The 14,010-nt window shown below is 45.4% G+C and overlaps 1 protein-coding gene across 1 annotated transcript in view; it reads left to right on the top strand.

Moving 5' to 3' along the window:
* Positions 1–9,460: 9,460 nt before the first annotated feature.
* stumps (DBB domain-containing protein stumps) overlaps positions 9,461–14,010 on the top strand; it is a 99,866-nt gene continuing 95,316 nt past the window's right edge. Inside the window, exon 1 of the mRNA XM_037428809.2 lies at positions 9,461–9,688. The gene's annotated coding sequence lies outside the window, so the exon portion shown is untranslated. The remainder of the gene's footprint in view (positions 9,689–14,010) is intronic.

The raw sequence follows: 14,010 nt of genomic DNA, 5'->3' as shown, positions 1-14,010 counted from the left end.
GAAAGATGGAGGACAGATTGTGTTAGAAAAACTAGCCACCCTGTTTACGAGGTGTCTCCTGACGGGAAGGGTACCAGAGTCTTGGAAGAACGCTAACATCTTCTTAATACATAAGAAAGGAGATGACAAGGACTTGAAGAATGACAGGCCGATCAGCTTGCTTTCTGTAGTATACAAGCTATTTACAAAGGTAATTGCTAACAGAGTAAAGAAAACATTAGAATTCAATCAACCAAACGAACAAGCAGGATTTCGAACAGGCTACTCAACAATTGACCACATTCATACTATCAATCAGGTAATAGAGAAATGCTCAGAGTATAACCAACCACTATACATAACCTTCATAGATTACGAGAAGGCGTTTGATTCAGTAGAAATATCAGCCGTCATGCAGACACTGCGGAATCAGGGCGTAGATGAAGTATATATAAACATTCTGGAAGAAATCTACAGGGGATCAACTGCTATTATAGTGCTTCATAAAGAAAACAACAGAATACCAATCAAGAAGGGTGTAAGGCAGGGGGACACAATCTCCCCAATGCTATTTACCGCGTGCTTACAGGAGGTTTTCAGAAGCCTAGAATGGGAACAGTTAGGCATAAGAGTTAATGGAGAATACCTTAGTAACCTGCGCTTCGCCGATGACATTGCATTGCTGAGTAACTCAGGGGACGAATTGCAACTCATGATTACGGAGTTAGACAAGGGGAGCAGAAAGGTAAGTCTTAAAATTAATCTGCAGAAAACGAAAGTAATGTACAACAACCTCGGAAAGGAGCAGCGCTTCGAGATAGGTAATAGTGCACTTGAAGTTGTAGAAGACTATGTCTACTTAGGGCAGGTAATAACCGCAGAGCCGAACCACAAGATTGAAGTAACTAGAAGAATAAGAATGGGGTGGAGTACATTTGGCAAGCACTCTCAAATTATGACAGGTAGATTGCCACTATCCCTCAAGAGGAAGGTATATAACAGCTGTATCTTGCCGGTACTTAGCTACGGAGCAGAAACCTGGAGACTTACAAAGAGGGTTCAGCTTAAATTGAGGACGACGCAGCGAGCAATGGAAAGAAAAATGGTAGGTGTAACCTTAAGAGACAAGAAGAGAGCAGAGTGGATTAGGGGACAAACGGGGGCTAAGGATATCATAGTTGAAATAAAGAAGAGGAAATGGACATGGGCCGGGCATGTAGCGCGTAGACAGGATAACCGTTGGTCATTAAGGGTAACTAACTGGATTCCCAGAGAAGGGAAGCGGGTTAGGGGGAGACAGAAGGTTAGGTGGGCAGACGAGATTAAGAAGTTTGCGGGTATAAATTGGCAGCAGCAAGCACAGGACTGGGTTAACTGGCGGAACATGGGAGAGGCCTTTGTCCTGCAGTGGACGTAGTCAGGCTGATAATGATGATGTCATTGATGTTTTTTTACTGATTTCATAGCACTGGCGAGGCTGAATGGTAGTATGCTGGGTAGGCACGCAGTGGACCCGGGTTAGAATCCCATTGTGTCATTCGTGTTTGTTTTATTCACCAAGTTTTTTTTATCGTTCGATACTGGTTACAGACACCGGTGGTGGCGGCGGCGAACAACTACGGTGCCACGCGTGACCCTTGTTCTGATCTCATAACAGCTTTCGCTGTAAAATTTCCGGGGGACGGGAGAGAAGGAACGGGCCCAGTGTGCCGCCCTCTGGCTATATACGCCACTGACCGGCTGCAGTCAGCGTTGTAAGGCTGGAAATAATGAAGTGAACAAGTGCACCTGAGGGTTCAGTCAAAGTAACGTATCTTCCAGACGACCGCTAATTCTTTGGCGTGGTCTCCACACGCATGATATTGAACACCCCCGTAACAAAAGCAAGTGCCAAAACAGCAAAGAGATGCACCAAAAAGATGTGGTAAATTGTATTTTTTTCACAAATGCACATTGATTGCAATTAGTTTGTAAGAACTAAATTATATACTGCCTATGTAGCAATACAAGAAGCAATTATTCATCTCACAACGGAAAATTAAGCGAATGCATGAATGTTAAATCATTGTTTTATTAAGGTAAAATCAGAAATGTCTTAAAGACTGTACATGGGTTAGAAAAGTTCAATAAAGAAGTTTACAAAAAAAAGTGAGAACCCAAAATGCAGTAAATATATATAAAAGCAATCGGCCCTACCTTGAAGAGCAGTAAGCTGTCTTATTTCCATAGCGAGCACAAAGAACGAACCGCACATGTCTGCTCCAAATATCAAAAAATATCCCGTTATAGTAACCACCATTAGGAGCATATCTAGTTTTAATCCCTAATTTACAATAAGTGCTTTTTTTGTTTTCCTTGTTGTACGTTGCCGCAGATTCACACGCTGGACCTTGTACCACTTGAAAAACTGAGCAAGATGCCCCGCGCCAAATGTTGTGAGGGTTTCTGGGGGGAGTGACTATTACTTCATACTTATTTAAAAAAGGCTTCCTGAAGGAACTCACTGATCACACGAGACCTTTGGAAATGCTCCTCATGAAAAAAAATGGCAGCATATCCACGGAGTGAATGATGGAGAGTGGGGCGAAGCATTCGTCCGTCCATGCGTCCGTCTGTGTGACCGTCCATGCGTCTGTTTGTGCGCCCGTCCCTGCGTTCTTTCATGCATCCGCCCCTGCGTCCGTTCATGCGTCCATCCATGCATCTGTTTGTGTGTCCGTTCGTTCATCTATTCAACACTCCAAGTCCCACCATCTCGCATCTTTTTATCATATATTCCCCATATAGAAGCACCGCCATCCAGCGGACATTCCAAGGACTAAACGAGAGGTGGCACACGCACACTTTCTTACGGCCTGCGCTTTGGGTCCACTTCCCACCTTTAACCACCTCGAGTTCATGGTATATTCTAGTTCACTGTATTCATGGCACTGCGACCAAACGCTCGCTAAACCTTTCGAAAACCAAGGAGGTTACGCCCAGCGAGTATAACGTAGCAACCTTTCCCTGTCAGATAGGGCTCAATTTACATGCCAATGGCTGCTAATGAGAAATGAGAGACAGGAAAATTCGGCTTTTACTTTCTTACGGCTTGCGCTTCGTATCTACTTCTCATTTTTAACCACCTTGAGTTCATTCATGGTATATACAAGTTCATTGTATTCATGGCACTGCGGCTCAACGCTCGCTAAACCTTTCTAAAGCTAAGGAGGTTACACCCAGCGAGTATAATGTAGCATCCCTTTCTTGTCCGATAGTGCTCAATGTACATGCCAATGGCTGCTAATGGGGATCGCAGCGTGCGCGTTGACTAAAAGCCGAATGCTCATGTCTCTCATTCCCCATTAGCAGCCATTGGCATGTACATTGAGCACTATTTTTTATTGTTAAACAACGCACAGAAGAAATCTCTCACTGGCACCACCTTGGAGGTCAAGTGTTATACCTATTTCGGGTATGTGCCACTGGTGGTTACATACGAGGGACGCCCAAGCCACGCCATAAGGAGCTTCGCCCCTAAAATAAAGCCGACTAGCAGATGAAGTGATCGCAGCGCGCGGACAAGCACAAGACACGCGCAGCCCTGTACCAGCACACAGACTCGCGCATTCATGCACACACATGCAGGCACATGCGTGCAGCTTGAAATTACGAACCAGCACCAATGCACCTTTCCTAAAGCACACGTGCGAGCGTATAGCCGTTTGCGAGCGAGAATCAATAGAGCAACCCGATTACAGACGAGCCTTCTTACACCTCAACAGATATACCACTGGCTAGGCAGGACAGCAAGTTACCCGAGACCTTATTGTCCTCATTATACAGTAAGTTGAATGAGTACTGCTGCCGATTGTACGATTAACTTTCATCTCGAAGGTCTCGCGCTCTATTCTGGAACTATACTTGTGTCGTGGCAGAAGGGTGTAGCTTTCCAGAGTGCCGGTGTATGGCACATAGAAAGGCAAAAGCGAGAAAGTGAGACGTGATAAGCTCTGCTGTCAGCATTAAAGATCTTGACTGTGAACACCGGTGGGACAGGCGTCGAGGTACCCCGTATAGCAGACCTGATTAATATGTGGGGTTTGACGTCCCAAGACCACCATATATGATTATGAGAGACGTCGTAGTGGAGGGCTCCAGAAATGTCAACCACCTGGGGTTCATCAACATGCACCTAAATCTGAGCACACGGGTCTACAGCATTTCCCCCGCCATCTAAAGTGCAGCTGCCGCAGCCGGGATTGCAGCCGAGCCGGGGTCAGCAGCCGAGTACCTTAGCCACTAGACCACCTCAGCGGTTCCATAGAGCAGACCTGAAAACGACAAGCAATTTCGCGTCTTGTAGACTAATACCCCTGTCACACGGCAAATCCAATGTCATTTATAAAGAATGACATTAGGCGGGCCTAGTCTCATTTTACCTGCGTGCTGTCACACGACAAAAACAAGTGCATTTTGAAATGATGACCATGACCTAAGCTCTTTTAAGCCGTGGATTTCGGGAGAAATAAAAATATACTAAAACTTAAATGAGACATGCGTGTATCCACAAGAAAAAAAGTTTGATGGGTAAAAAGGTGCTCCTATCACATAAACGCGGCTGTTTTGCACAACTTTCCAAAGCCGCACAAAACTCTGAAAACCAACATGGCAGACGATATGACCGGGCATGAGTGCTGTTGTAAAGTGAACTGAAGCGGGGCGCATGACTGACTCCCCGGCTGCAGAGATGAGACGGCGGCAGCGATTTCGTGAAGTCACCACCTCATGCACCAACACACGTACGATCAAACAATCAACGTCCGCGACTCAGGCGGCAACGACAACAAAACAAAAATGAAACGTGGCCGGCATCCAGCCGCTGTAGTTGAGAGTAGCTTTTTTTTTTTTCGGATACTTTCGCGCTTGCTATTATGTCACTAAACCAGTAATACATTGATATAGTAGAATTGATTGATGATTGATTTGTGGGGTTTAGCGTCCCAAAACCACCATATGATTATGAGAGACGCCGTAGTGGAGGGCTCCGGAAATTTCGACCACCTGGGGTTCTTTAACGTGCGCCCAAATCTGAGCACACGGGCCTACAATATTTCCGCCTCCATATTGATATAGTAGAAAGAAAGATATTTACAAATAATAAAAGTTTCGTATATATAAGTTAACAGTCATCTCTCTAAAAGTCCCTGGTGTCGAGACTACTCGTTCGGTACGAAATCGAATGCGAATATGTTTCGGGAACTCATTGGACAGAAAATGCCATTTTAGTCAAATGGCATTAGTTTTCTTGTGTGACAGCAAATAAATGACGTTACAAACGAATGTCATTTGTTGTCAATGACATTAGATTTGCCGTGTGACAGGGGCATAACTCTCATAATATCCTCTCATTTTCGTTTAAAGTGGACTTTTTCAATTTCAGAGGGGAGGAAATGCCATATATCTGGTTGCTACAGGTGCGTTTTATTCTGGCGGACAATACTATAACATCTTTCTAGATGTAATTTTATGTTTATCTTAGCTCGCGGGTTTAATTTCCGGCCACAGCGGCCGTATTTCGATGTCAAACTTAAGTCAAAAGAACACCGGTGGGCAGCAATTTAACGATCAAGGTAATTAACACGACGGCATCGAAATTAACCTGGAATCACTTATCAGGGAGTGCTTCATAATCGCAACTTGGCTTTGGCGCGTTAACCCCCAGTAGTCTTTAACATTACGCGTATTTACTAAGCCTCAGTCAAGCAAAATTAAACTGAATGAAGGCAGATATTTGATTAGTCAACTAGGGGTTAAATACGAGCAGTGGCGTGCTCTCAAAACAATATTCTCCCGACGCTACACCTCCGCTCTTCACCTGTAACACCTTTCGAGTCTTCGCAGTGATGATTACCTTCGCAAACATCATACCTATAGTCCGCCTAAACCAGCCATCAAGCGGTAAAGCCTATAAAGGTGCGCAGTCAGGCAAGCGCATACTGAAGGATTCCGCTGACTCAATAAACGGCTTCTGAACACGCTCTTCAGACTATCACTCAACACCTTTGGACGACAGATGCTCACGTGGAGAGATTTATAAACTGCAGTGCATGCAAAAGGGAGCCACTGAGTTTGGGCTAGTTGGGAGCTTGTCATGTGTCCTTCGCTCGTCTTACGTACGAGCCCTAAGCGCTTACGTAAGTTATGTTGCACTGCAAAAAGACACACGAACAGGTGAAACGTGGAAGCCGCCGAGTCAGAAGTGGCGAGAAGCGCGAAGCGTGCCGGTGACTGTGTAAGAAACAAGTTCCCAAAAGGTCGGCGCACAGTTTCAAGCCTATTAGTTTGATGATTAACACATAAAGCTAATTTTCAGCGAATTGTATAAGCTGAAGGTCTGTAATTCCATAGCTGTGCCCCTCCCCGTAAGAACGTGGACCGAGTGCGTATGCATCTGCAACTGACCTGCCTATAGCGCACCACGTTCAAGTATAGATATTGTATCGTATTGCCATGGGTCTTCGTTTCTCGTTGTTCCGACCATCCTGCTGCCGTCTCTTTCTTATATCGTTAGGCATTGTGTGTGTGAGTGTGTGTGTGTGTGTGTGTGTGTGTGTGTGTGTGTGTGTGTGTGTGTGTGTGTGTGTGTGTGTGTGTGTGTGTGTGTGTGTGCGTGTGTGTGTGTGTGTGTGTGTGTGTGTGTCCCGAAATTGTTTTTTGATGGACATACAAAGCGAAAAATCACCATTTCAAGGAGGCAGCCCTCCCGAAGTCAGAAAGATGCCCCCCCCCCCGCCCAAAAAAGTTTCTGGCTACGCCCCTGGCTATTGGGCAGGCTTTCTGATTTCATTGCATTTAAATGCAGCATTTTTGTCCTACTTCAGTTGCACGATGGAGAATTCTAGTACAGGCCCTATAGGTACCTCGGTAATGGAATGAAGGTTCTCACACTACCTGGAAATAAAGTACGCTTCATTTTAAAAGCTACATATTTTCTTAACATCTAGACGCCCGCGGTTTGATGAAAAGACTCAGTTCTGTAATTATACCTAATGGCCCCACCGTGGTGGTCTAGTGGCTAAGGTGCTCGGCTGCTGACCCGCAGGTTTCGGGATCGGATCCCGGCTGCAGCGGCTGAATTTTCGTTGGAGGCGGAATTGGCGTAGGCCCGTGTGCTCAGATTTGCGTGCACGTTAAAGAAACGCAGGCGGTCAAAATTTCCTGAGCCCTCCACTACAGCGTCTCTCATAATCATGTGGTAGTTTTGGGACGTTAAACCCCACATATCAATCAATTATACCTAATGTCTCATTGAATTCAGCGATCCGTTGTCTCTAGACAGTGGCACGTAAATACTTATTCATATATGTCAAGGCAACGGCTTTTCCTATACGAAACAAGAAATTCCCCGCGGCGATTGCGACTTTGGCAATGAAGACATTTATGCCGTTCTTCTAGAATGCCCTCATCCGTACGCACCGTGCAAGAAGCCGAAATTAAACCGCAGACAACTCAGAGTAAAATTATTGGGCCCGGTCACGACGAGAGCCACAAAAAAGTCGGCTTATTTTTTTTTTCTTGAGAGGCCATTTTGAGTGTTTTAGAAAAATTAATTGCACTGTTACTGTGCCTCAGCAGTAATATTTTTTCAGGAATTTACAATATCTTATTGGTTGGTTGTCTAGATGCGGCCTCCTTCAAATATTTCAGTTGAGTGAGTCAAAAATACGACTTATTGTTAAAAGAGGTCCAAGGCAGCAAGGCTGCGCCTATACCCAACTAAAACTTAAGGCTTAACCACCGTTACCATTACACTTATTTGCCAAATCTATTTTTGCATGTCAGCGCCGAAGCACAGTTTTTGAACCCTTTATGTCATGTACATTATGTTGTATAACTCAAATGAAATGCGATGCCACCTTGATCGCATATGCATTGCACCTCCTCTTCTTAATTATAATAAAATAACTCCTATATCCCCACTACCGGCATCAAAATGTAAGCGTACATTTTGATGCCGATTTGAAATATCGTAAAATCCCGATGGACTTTGCAGGGTTAGCTGACGGTTAAATCTCATAACTCCGAACACACCCGCTCTCTAAGAAGAAAAAAAAAGGGGGGGGATGAAAACGTATTCTTATCCTCAGAACGGCAAGCTAAGTATTTTTTTAAGAAATTCGCTTGTGTTTTTTAGCATGAAAATAGTCAGTTCTATACCAGGATTATTTACTACGCATTACACAAGCGCTCACTTTATGCGTAATTATAGGTTGACAAAACTTGTGGAGCTTACTCCGACTGACCAATATTTTCCTTAACCCGACTCACGTGGACCACCACTCACCAAATACTCACCCGGACTCACGGCTCAATTTGAGTCTGAGTGAGTCCGAGTGAGTCAACACGTGATTCCGTTAGCCTAGAACTACCGTTTTTGACCATGGTGTCAGTGCTTTTCAACACCAATATCTCACGTAATCGTTTCTCCCCTTGGCCCCAATCTGTTAGAGTCCTTCGACTACGAATTATGATTGGCGTTTCATTTGGTGAAAGCAACCCGGACGTGCATGCAGGTATAAAGTGAGGCGTGCTGCAAGCTCTACTTTGATGATGATGAAGTCTAGCGATAACATCCGCTTGCTGCCAGCCCGCTGCTCACAAACAAGCCATTGCATATCTCCCTTCTTCACTGTGAGGCTGTCTGCAGGGTTCACTGACCAATTGAAGTAAGACTCCCAGAGTGTCAAGTCATGCGGTGACGTCAACGATGTGCAAGCAATCATAACTACAAATCGATTATTTTAGTATGGGGTAAACGTCGCGGTTTCTGTAGAACAAACAAGTATGTCAAATGTTGCCGTGAATAAGCCGCACATGTGCTACCAAGTGAGAGAGAAAACGTGGCGCCACTCTTTATGTGCCAGAGGAGTTTAAATACGATATGTCTCGTAGGTGTTCCATTGCACATCTTTTAAAGACTTGCACTTCGTCCCTACCATCCCCAAACAATCACATTTATCAGGCACCCCTAGCGTTAGGTCGGCGCTAGTTCGGGGATCTTTTGGTTGATAATGCTGCTTGCGGCATCTCCACTGCAAAGGGGTTAGAGGGCGGCGTAAGGTCCCCAAACTGGCATGAACCGACGTCCAGAAAAGCCTATAAAAGAGATACACGTCCAAAGTGCGCGGCCAGAGGACAGCCTCCGGATGGGGGCCCCGCTCGTATGGACGTCACTCATCGCGCGCTGCGCCCCAGATGCAGTGTTTCTGCCCGCCCGTCCCGTCGAGTTGGCGCTAATGGGCGGCGGTGTAATAATAGCGTTCTCGTTGGTGGATCGGTCGTGAGACCACAACGCCCTCTGACTTTTGACGACCTTAACGCGACCGTCGCTTTGCGCGCCGCAAACGCCCTCTAGCTTCCGCCACGGGTCCTTCCGCCCCGGCTGTTATTTGGTGTGTGTGTTTTCTTTTTCATTTTTTTTTTTTGCGCATCCGGCGCGGCCGCCCGCGGGTCGGCCTGGTGACAGCGGCCGCCAGCGAAGAACAACACCACGCCCGAAGGTCCTTCCCGACGCGTGCCCTTCCCACCCGTGCCGCCGCCGCTAACGGCACACACGCGCATGGCGGCCGGCACCGAGAGACGCAGCTGTCGCCTGGGGAGCTCCCGCCACGTGCTTCTGTCACGCTCTTGCGGCACGCTGTTCACGTCTAGCGCCGCTTGAATTGAGGTAAGCGACCTCCTGTACTGCGCAACGCGAGCCAAACGCGTCAAGTCTATCGATGTTTTCGGTGGCGCTGCGCTCAATGAAGTGTTTGCTAGTGATCGCCGGCTTTCGTCTATCTGTTGTTGCTCGAAATTATCGAACATGATTAACAACAATTCAGAACTATTGAAGAGAAAATATTCTTTTTTGTTGTTGTTTTAATGGTCCAGTGACAATCAAAACTTGTATTATGAGGCGAACGCCTTATTAGACAAGTGTAAGCGTAGTCTGTATGAAAACGTACTTTTCGCTATGCATATATCAACTCGTGGGCTCTGAAACTATAACTTGTACTGTTTCTTTTCTCTGTACCAGTGCATACATAACTTTTGGGAGTGTATATACAAGAGAAAATAACATTTTATACCTGCTGTGTGAGCGTAATTGATGGCATTCGACGTAGTGCGCAGGCCACACGTCAGTTGAAAATGAGGTCCAAAGATGTACCTGTGAACTCCGTGTTAAAAAAAAAGGATGAATTTACAATGAAAAACCGGCAGGCCTGCGCTGAACGCGCAGCACTGTCACACCGAAAGCTAAAAAAATTACGGCATATTCACGGGGTGAATGATGATGAATGGGCGAAGCTCCGGAGGGATTCATCGGTAAACTGTGAATCTTCCGTGTAATTCGCCCAGTCGATCATCATGTAAAGACGTGAGAAACGCTGTGTGTGTATATACACAAATCAACTTTTATTTGTTCTTAGACGATGGATGGCTTGCGATGTCCCTTGCCTCACGCGCTCGCACATCGGGATTCTGTCTGCGAGCGCGCGCTGCTGCCGCCTTGCGCTCTCTCCGCTGTGCAGCCTTATCCATCCGGCGACTCCGAGCGCGCGCCAACAGCGAACGGATTTTATTACAACGCTCCCCCTAGCGTACGTCGCCGCACTAAATCGAACGATTGCCTTCAACCAATGACACGCGCCATATGGGACATCATTCCTATTTTATAAGATCTCGCGTCTTTCATCAACTACAAGTACCGCTTTCTAGTTTATAACATCTTGCATCTTTTCATCATCAGCTACAAGTACCACCATCTAGTAAACACTACAAGAACTAAACGAGAGGTGGCTACATACAGGAGACGGTACCGCCATCTAGTGAACACTGCAAGAACTAAACTAGAGGTGGCTACATACAGGGGACGGTACCGCCATCTAGTGAACACTGCAAGAACTAAACTAGAGGTGGCTACATACAGGCTACAGGGGACGCACAGCCCACGCCCTAAGGAGCTTCGCCCCTAAAAAGCGGCCTCTCGGAGGCTTCTTTAACGCTCTTTAATAATTGCGTAGTAGGCAAGTATTCACCACGCTATCCTTCGGAATTCTTCGGCGAAGCGTAGTAGCTGCTGCACACTTTCAAGGAACTTTGTGAAATTTTCTTAAGCTGTGGCTTACCAGGATGAAGTATTATGCCAGAAGCTTTTGTAATCCCCCACAATCCCCCACAGTGGGCATGCGCCATAGTTAATAGGTGAACAAGATCAAGCTTTTGCAAATAGTTGGAGCCTTCGATGACCCACTCGTTGAGCTGTTCACATTATTTGACACTTGGTTGTTGTGTTCTATAACGCTTTATTACTCATAATAACGCGATTCCTTTCCCGACATCAAGCCTACCTAAGGCCAGTTTGCAAAGAAGTCCCAAGCAACGGCGAGGCGAAGTTTTTTTTTTTTTAATACTGCCTGGTGGTATTCACCTTAAGGCAGTATTTTTAAAGAAAGCTGAGACACGCCGGTGCTTGAGACTCCTTTGCAAACTGGCCTTCGGCAGGCTTGAGAACGTTTCTCGAGGTAGTAAGAATAAACGAAAGTGTTCCTTCATGGTTAGAAAAGGTAGAAGCCTTGCTCACTATGAAGGAATTTGAAAGTGGGATGTGCTTTAGCAGTACGTGCTTGATGACAATAGTAATTGTTCTGTCATGTTTGTTGTGTATTGTAATATATTTACCTCGTCATCTCGTGTGTGAAGTTTAACTGGAAATAAAAAAAAACTGCCGTCACTCAGTGTGAGAATACTGGGCTGGCACGCAGGAGACCCGGTTTCGTATCTTATAAGACCGCCGGATATTTTTTTATTATTATTTACTCAGTTTTATTTTTTTTTTTGCTTATTTCGTGCAATATTGGTTGCGGACACCGGCCGCGGCGGCAGATCACTACGGCGCGTGCGCGACCGGTGTTGTGATCTCTTAACAGCTTCCGTTGTAAAAGGAGGAAGAAACTGCGCACTTTTACTTCTGCTACACTTTCGATGTTTCGTACCAACCACAGCAATAAACCGGCACCATCGCAGTAAGCAGCTGGTAAGCCGGTGTAATATATATATATATATATATATATATATATATATATATATATATATATATATATATATATATATATATCCTTTCACACGTGCTGGTACGTTCTCGCGGGGTCTAGAAATCAAATCTGAAATCTTGGCTAAGTTTTCACGCAAAGTGCGAAGTATTACCGATGTGTAACACTGTCGTCGCTAAAGTCGTATTGCGCCCGTAATTTTCCTACCGCTGTTGTTTTGTTGTACATTCCTATCGAGCAACACAGAGACGATGACACGTAAAACACACACATAAAATGCAACTAGTGTTAGCAAGTAACAGAGAGAACCCAAACTAATTGGAAACGCGTTTTACTAACTCTCTTTGAAGGGTAGCGAACCGCATAATTTACTTTGGAGTTCTTTTTGTCATTGCTTTTTAGGGCTACGGTTTATGCAGACTTTTTTCTCACCCACTGTGGCTTATCTAACAGCTCGCAACATCAGTTCGACTACTCCAGGAGCCGGACCTCACTTGCACTACAAGTATAATCGACCAATTAACAATAACTATACTAGCTACATTTTAATTCGTTATTTTACAGCACGGATCACGTGGCCGTAACAATTTTAATGGGCAACGCCAGTACCTGAACATTATTGTCAGAATTGTTCCACGAAAGACGTAGGTGTTCAACTTATTTTTGGCCTTCATGTCAAAAAATGTTTTTTTTTTTAAATAATCAAATGAAAGGCCGCATTGTTTGCCTCGAAACTTGTGACGAATACTGCGGAAACAGCTTGAAGCTCAGAAATCGTTCGCGTAGAAACACCTGCTTTATGATAGACTGGTATACGCCCTGACCGTTAGGCCGCATACGCTAGGCTTAACTGTTATCGCTGCGGCGGGGCACTTGCTGTGCACCATGGCGTAAGACAGCGTTAGGCCAGCGGGGACGAATATGCGAACAGTTATGCGCTGTCGTGGTTTACCGCAAGTAAATAACAGTCCTCTGTATTGCCGGTGGGTGGTAACCTTCCTTTCGTCTTATACGTTCTTGGTAGAAAAGAAAAAAAACGCAGGAAGGGGAACTTGGAAACTTGCGATGAAAAAAAAACCGTGAAAAGGGGCTGCGTGCAGTTCTATAGCATTGAAGAAAACAAGTATACTTGTCTGTTTAAACAACCCTTTTTTGCGGATTTTTTCATCGCACTTGGGTAACAGGCAAACAAGCACGAAAACAAACAAAAAAGGTAGTAAAAACATAGAAACGGGCACAGCTGCGACCTTTAAAGCTTGCCCGAAGCGCTTGCTTTGCTGTGCAATTTCCTCGTTCAGGTGCAATCGGCACTCTCTGCTCTTAAGGTGCGCCGCGTCACTCATTTAACATCATTACTCCTTCCGGTTTTTCCGTCGCGCGCTTCTACTCCACAAAAAACATTGCTTTTTACCTATATCCATCATTCGCCAAACCAAAAATAAGGGAGGAGGGAGGGGGGACTCACATGTACTCACTCAAGAAATATATATTGTGCTTTGACTCGGTCTCAAACTCGCCAACATTTTCTTGAGCTGGGCTCGCTCGGACTCAAGCTCACCGAAACATTACACACGCGCACTCACTCATTCTCATGTCTCGTACTGATTCTGAGTGAGTCCGACTGAGTCGAATCATGAGTGAGTTCACCAACCTATACCTATATTTCACTCGCTTCTCTTTTTCGCGCGTTCTTAAAAAATGAAGAATGAATCCTTCTATTCTATATGACGTGGTATACTGTCATTTTTTCACGTTTTTTTATTATTTCGCGGGCATCGTGAACTACCTTGCGTTATCCCACAACTGAGACGCGTTTCCTCGCACGATTCCTTTGTGCCTCGCTCCTTGATGAGCTAGAGCTGATGAATCGTACAGCCGTTTTTCTAATTTTCGCCAGCTCTCAGGGATCCGTGATTGAGCCACTATAACAACCGAGTGTACTTTTGAATGAGGG

This window comes from Rhipicephalus microplus, chromosome X (assembly GCF_043290135.1).
Source record: "Rhipicephalus microplus isolate Deutch F79 chromosome X, USDA_Rmic, whole genome shotgun sequence".
Taxonomy (NCBI): domain Eukaryota; kingdom Metazoa; phylum Arthropoda; class Arachnida; order Ixodida; family Ixodidae; genus Rhipicephalus; species Rhipicephalus microplus.
The sequence above is the reverse complement of the archived record's forward strand: the minus strand, read 5'-3'. Positions and strand labels throughout refer to the sequence as shown.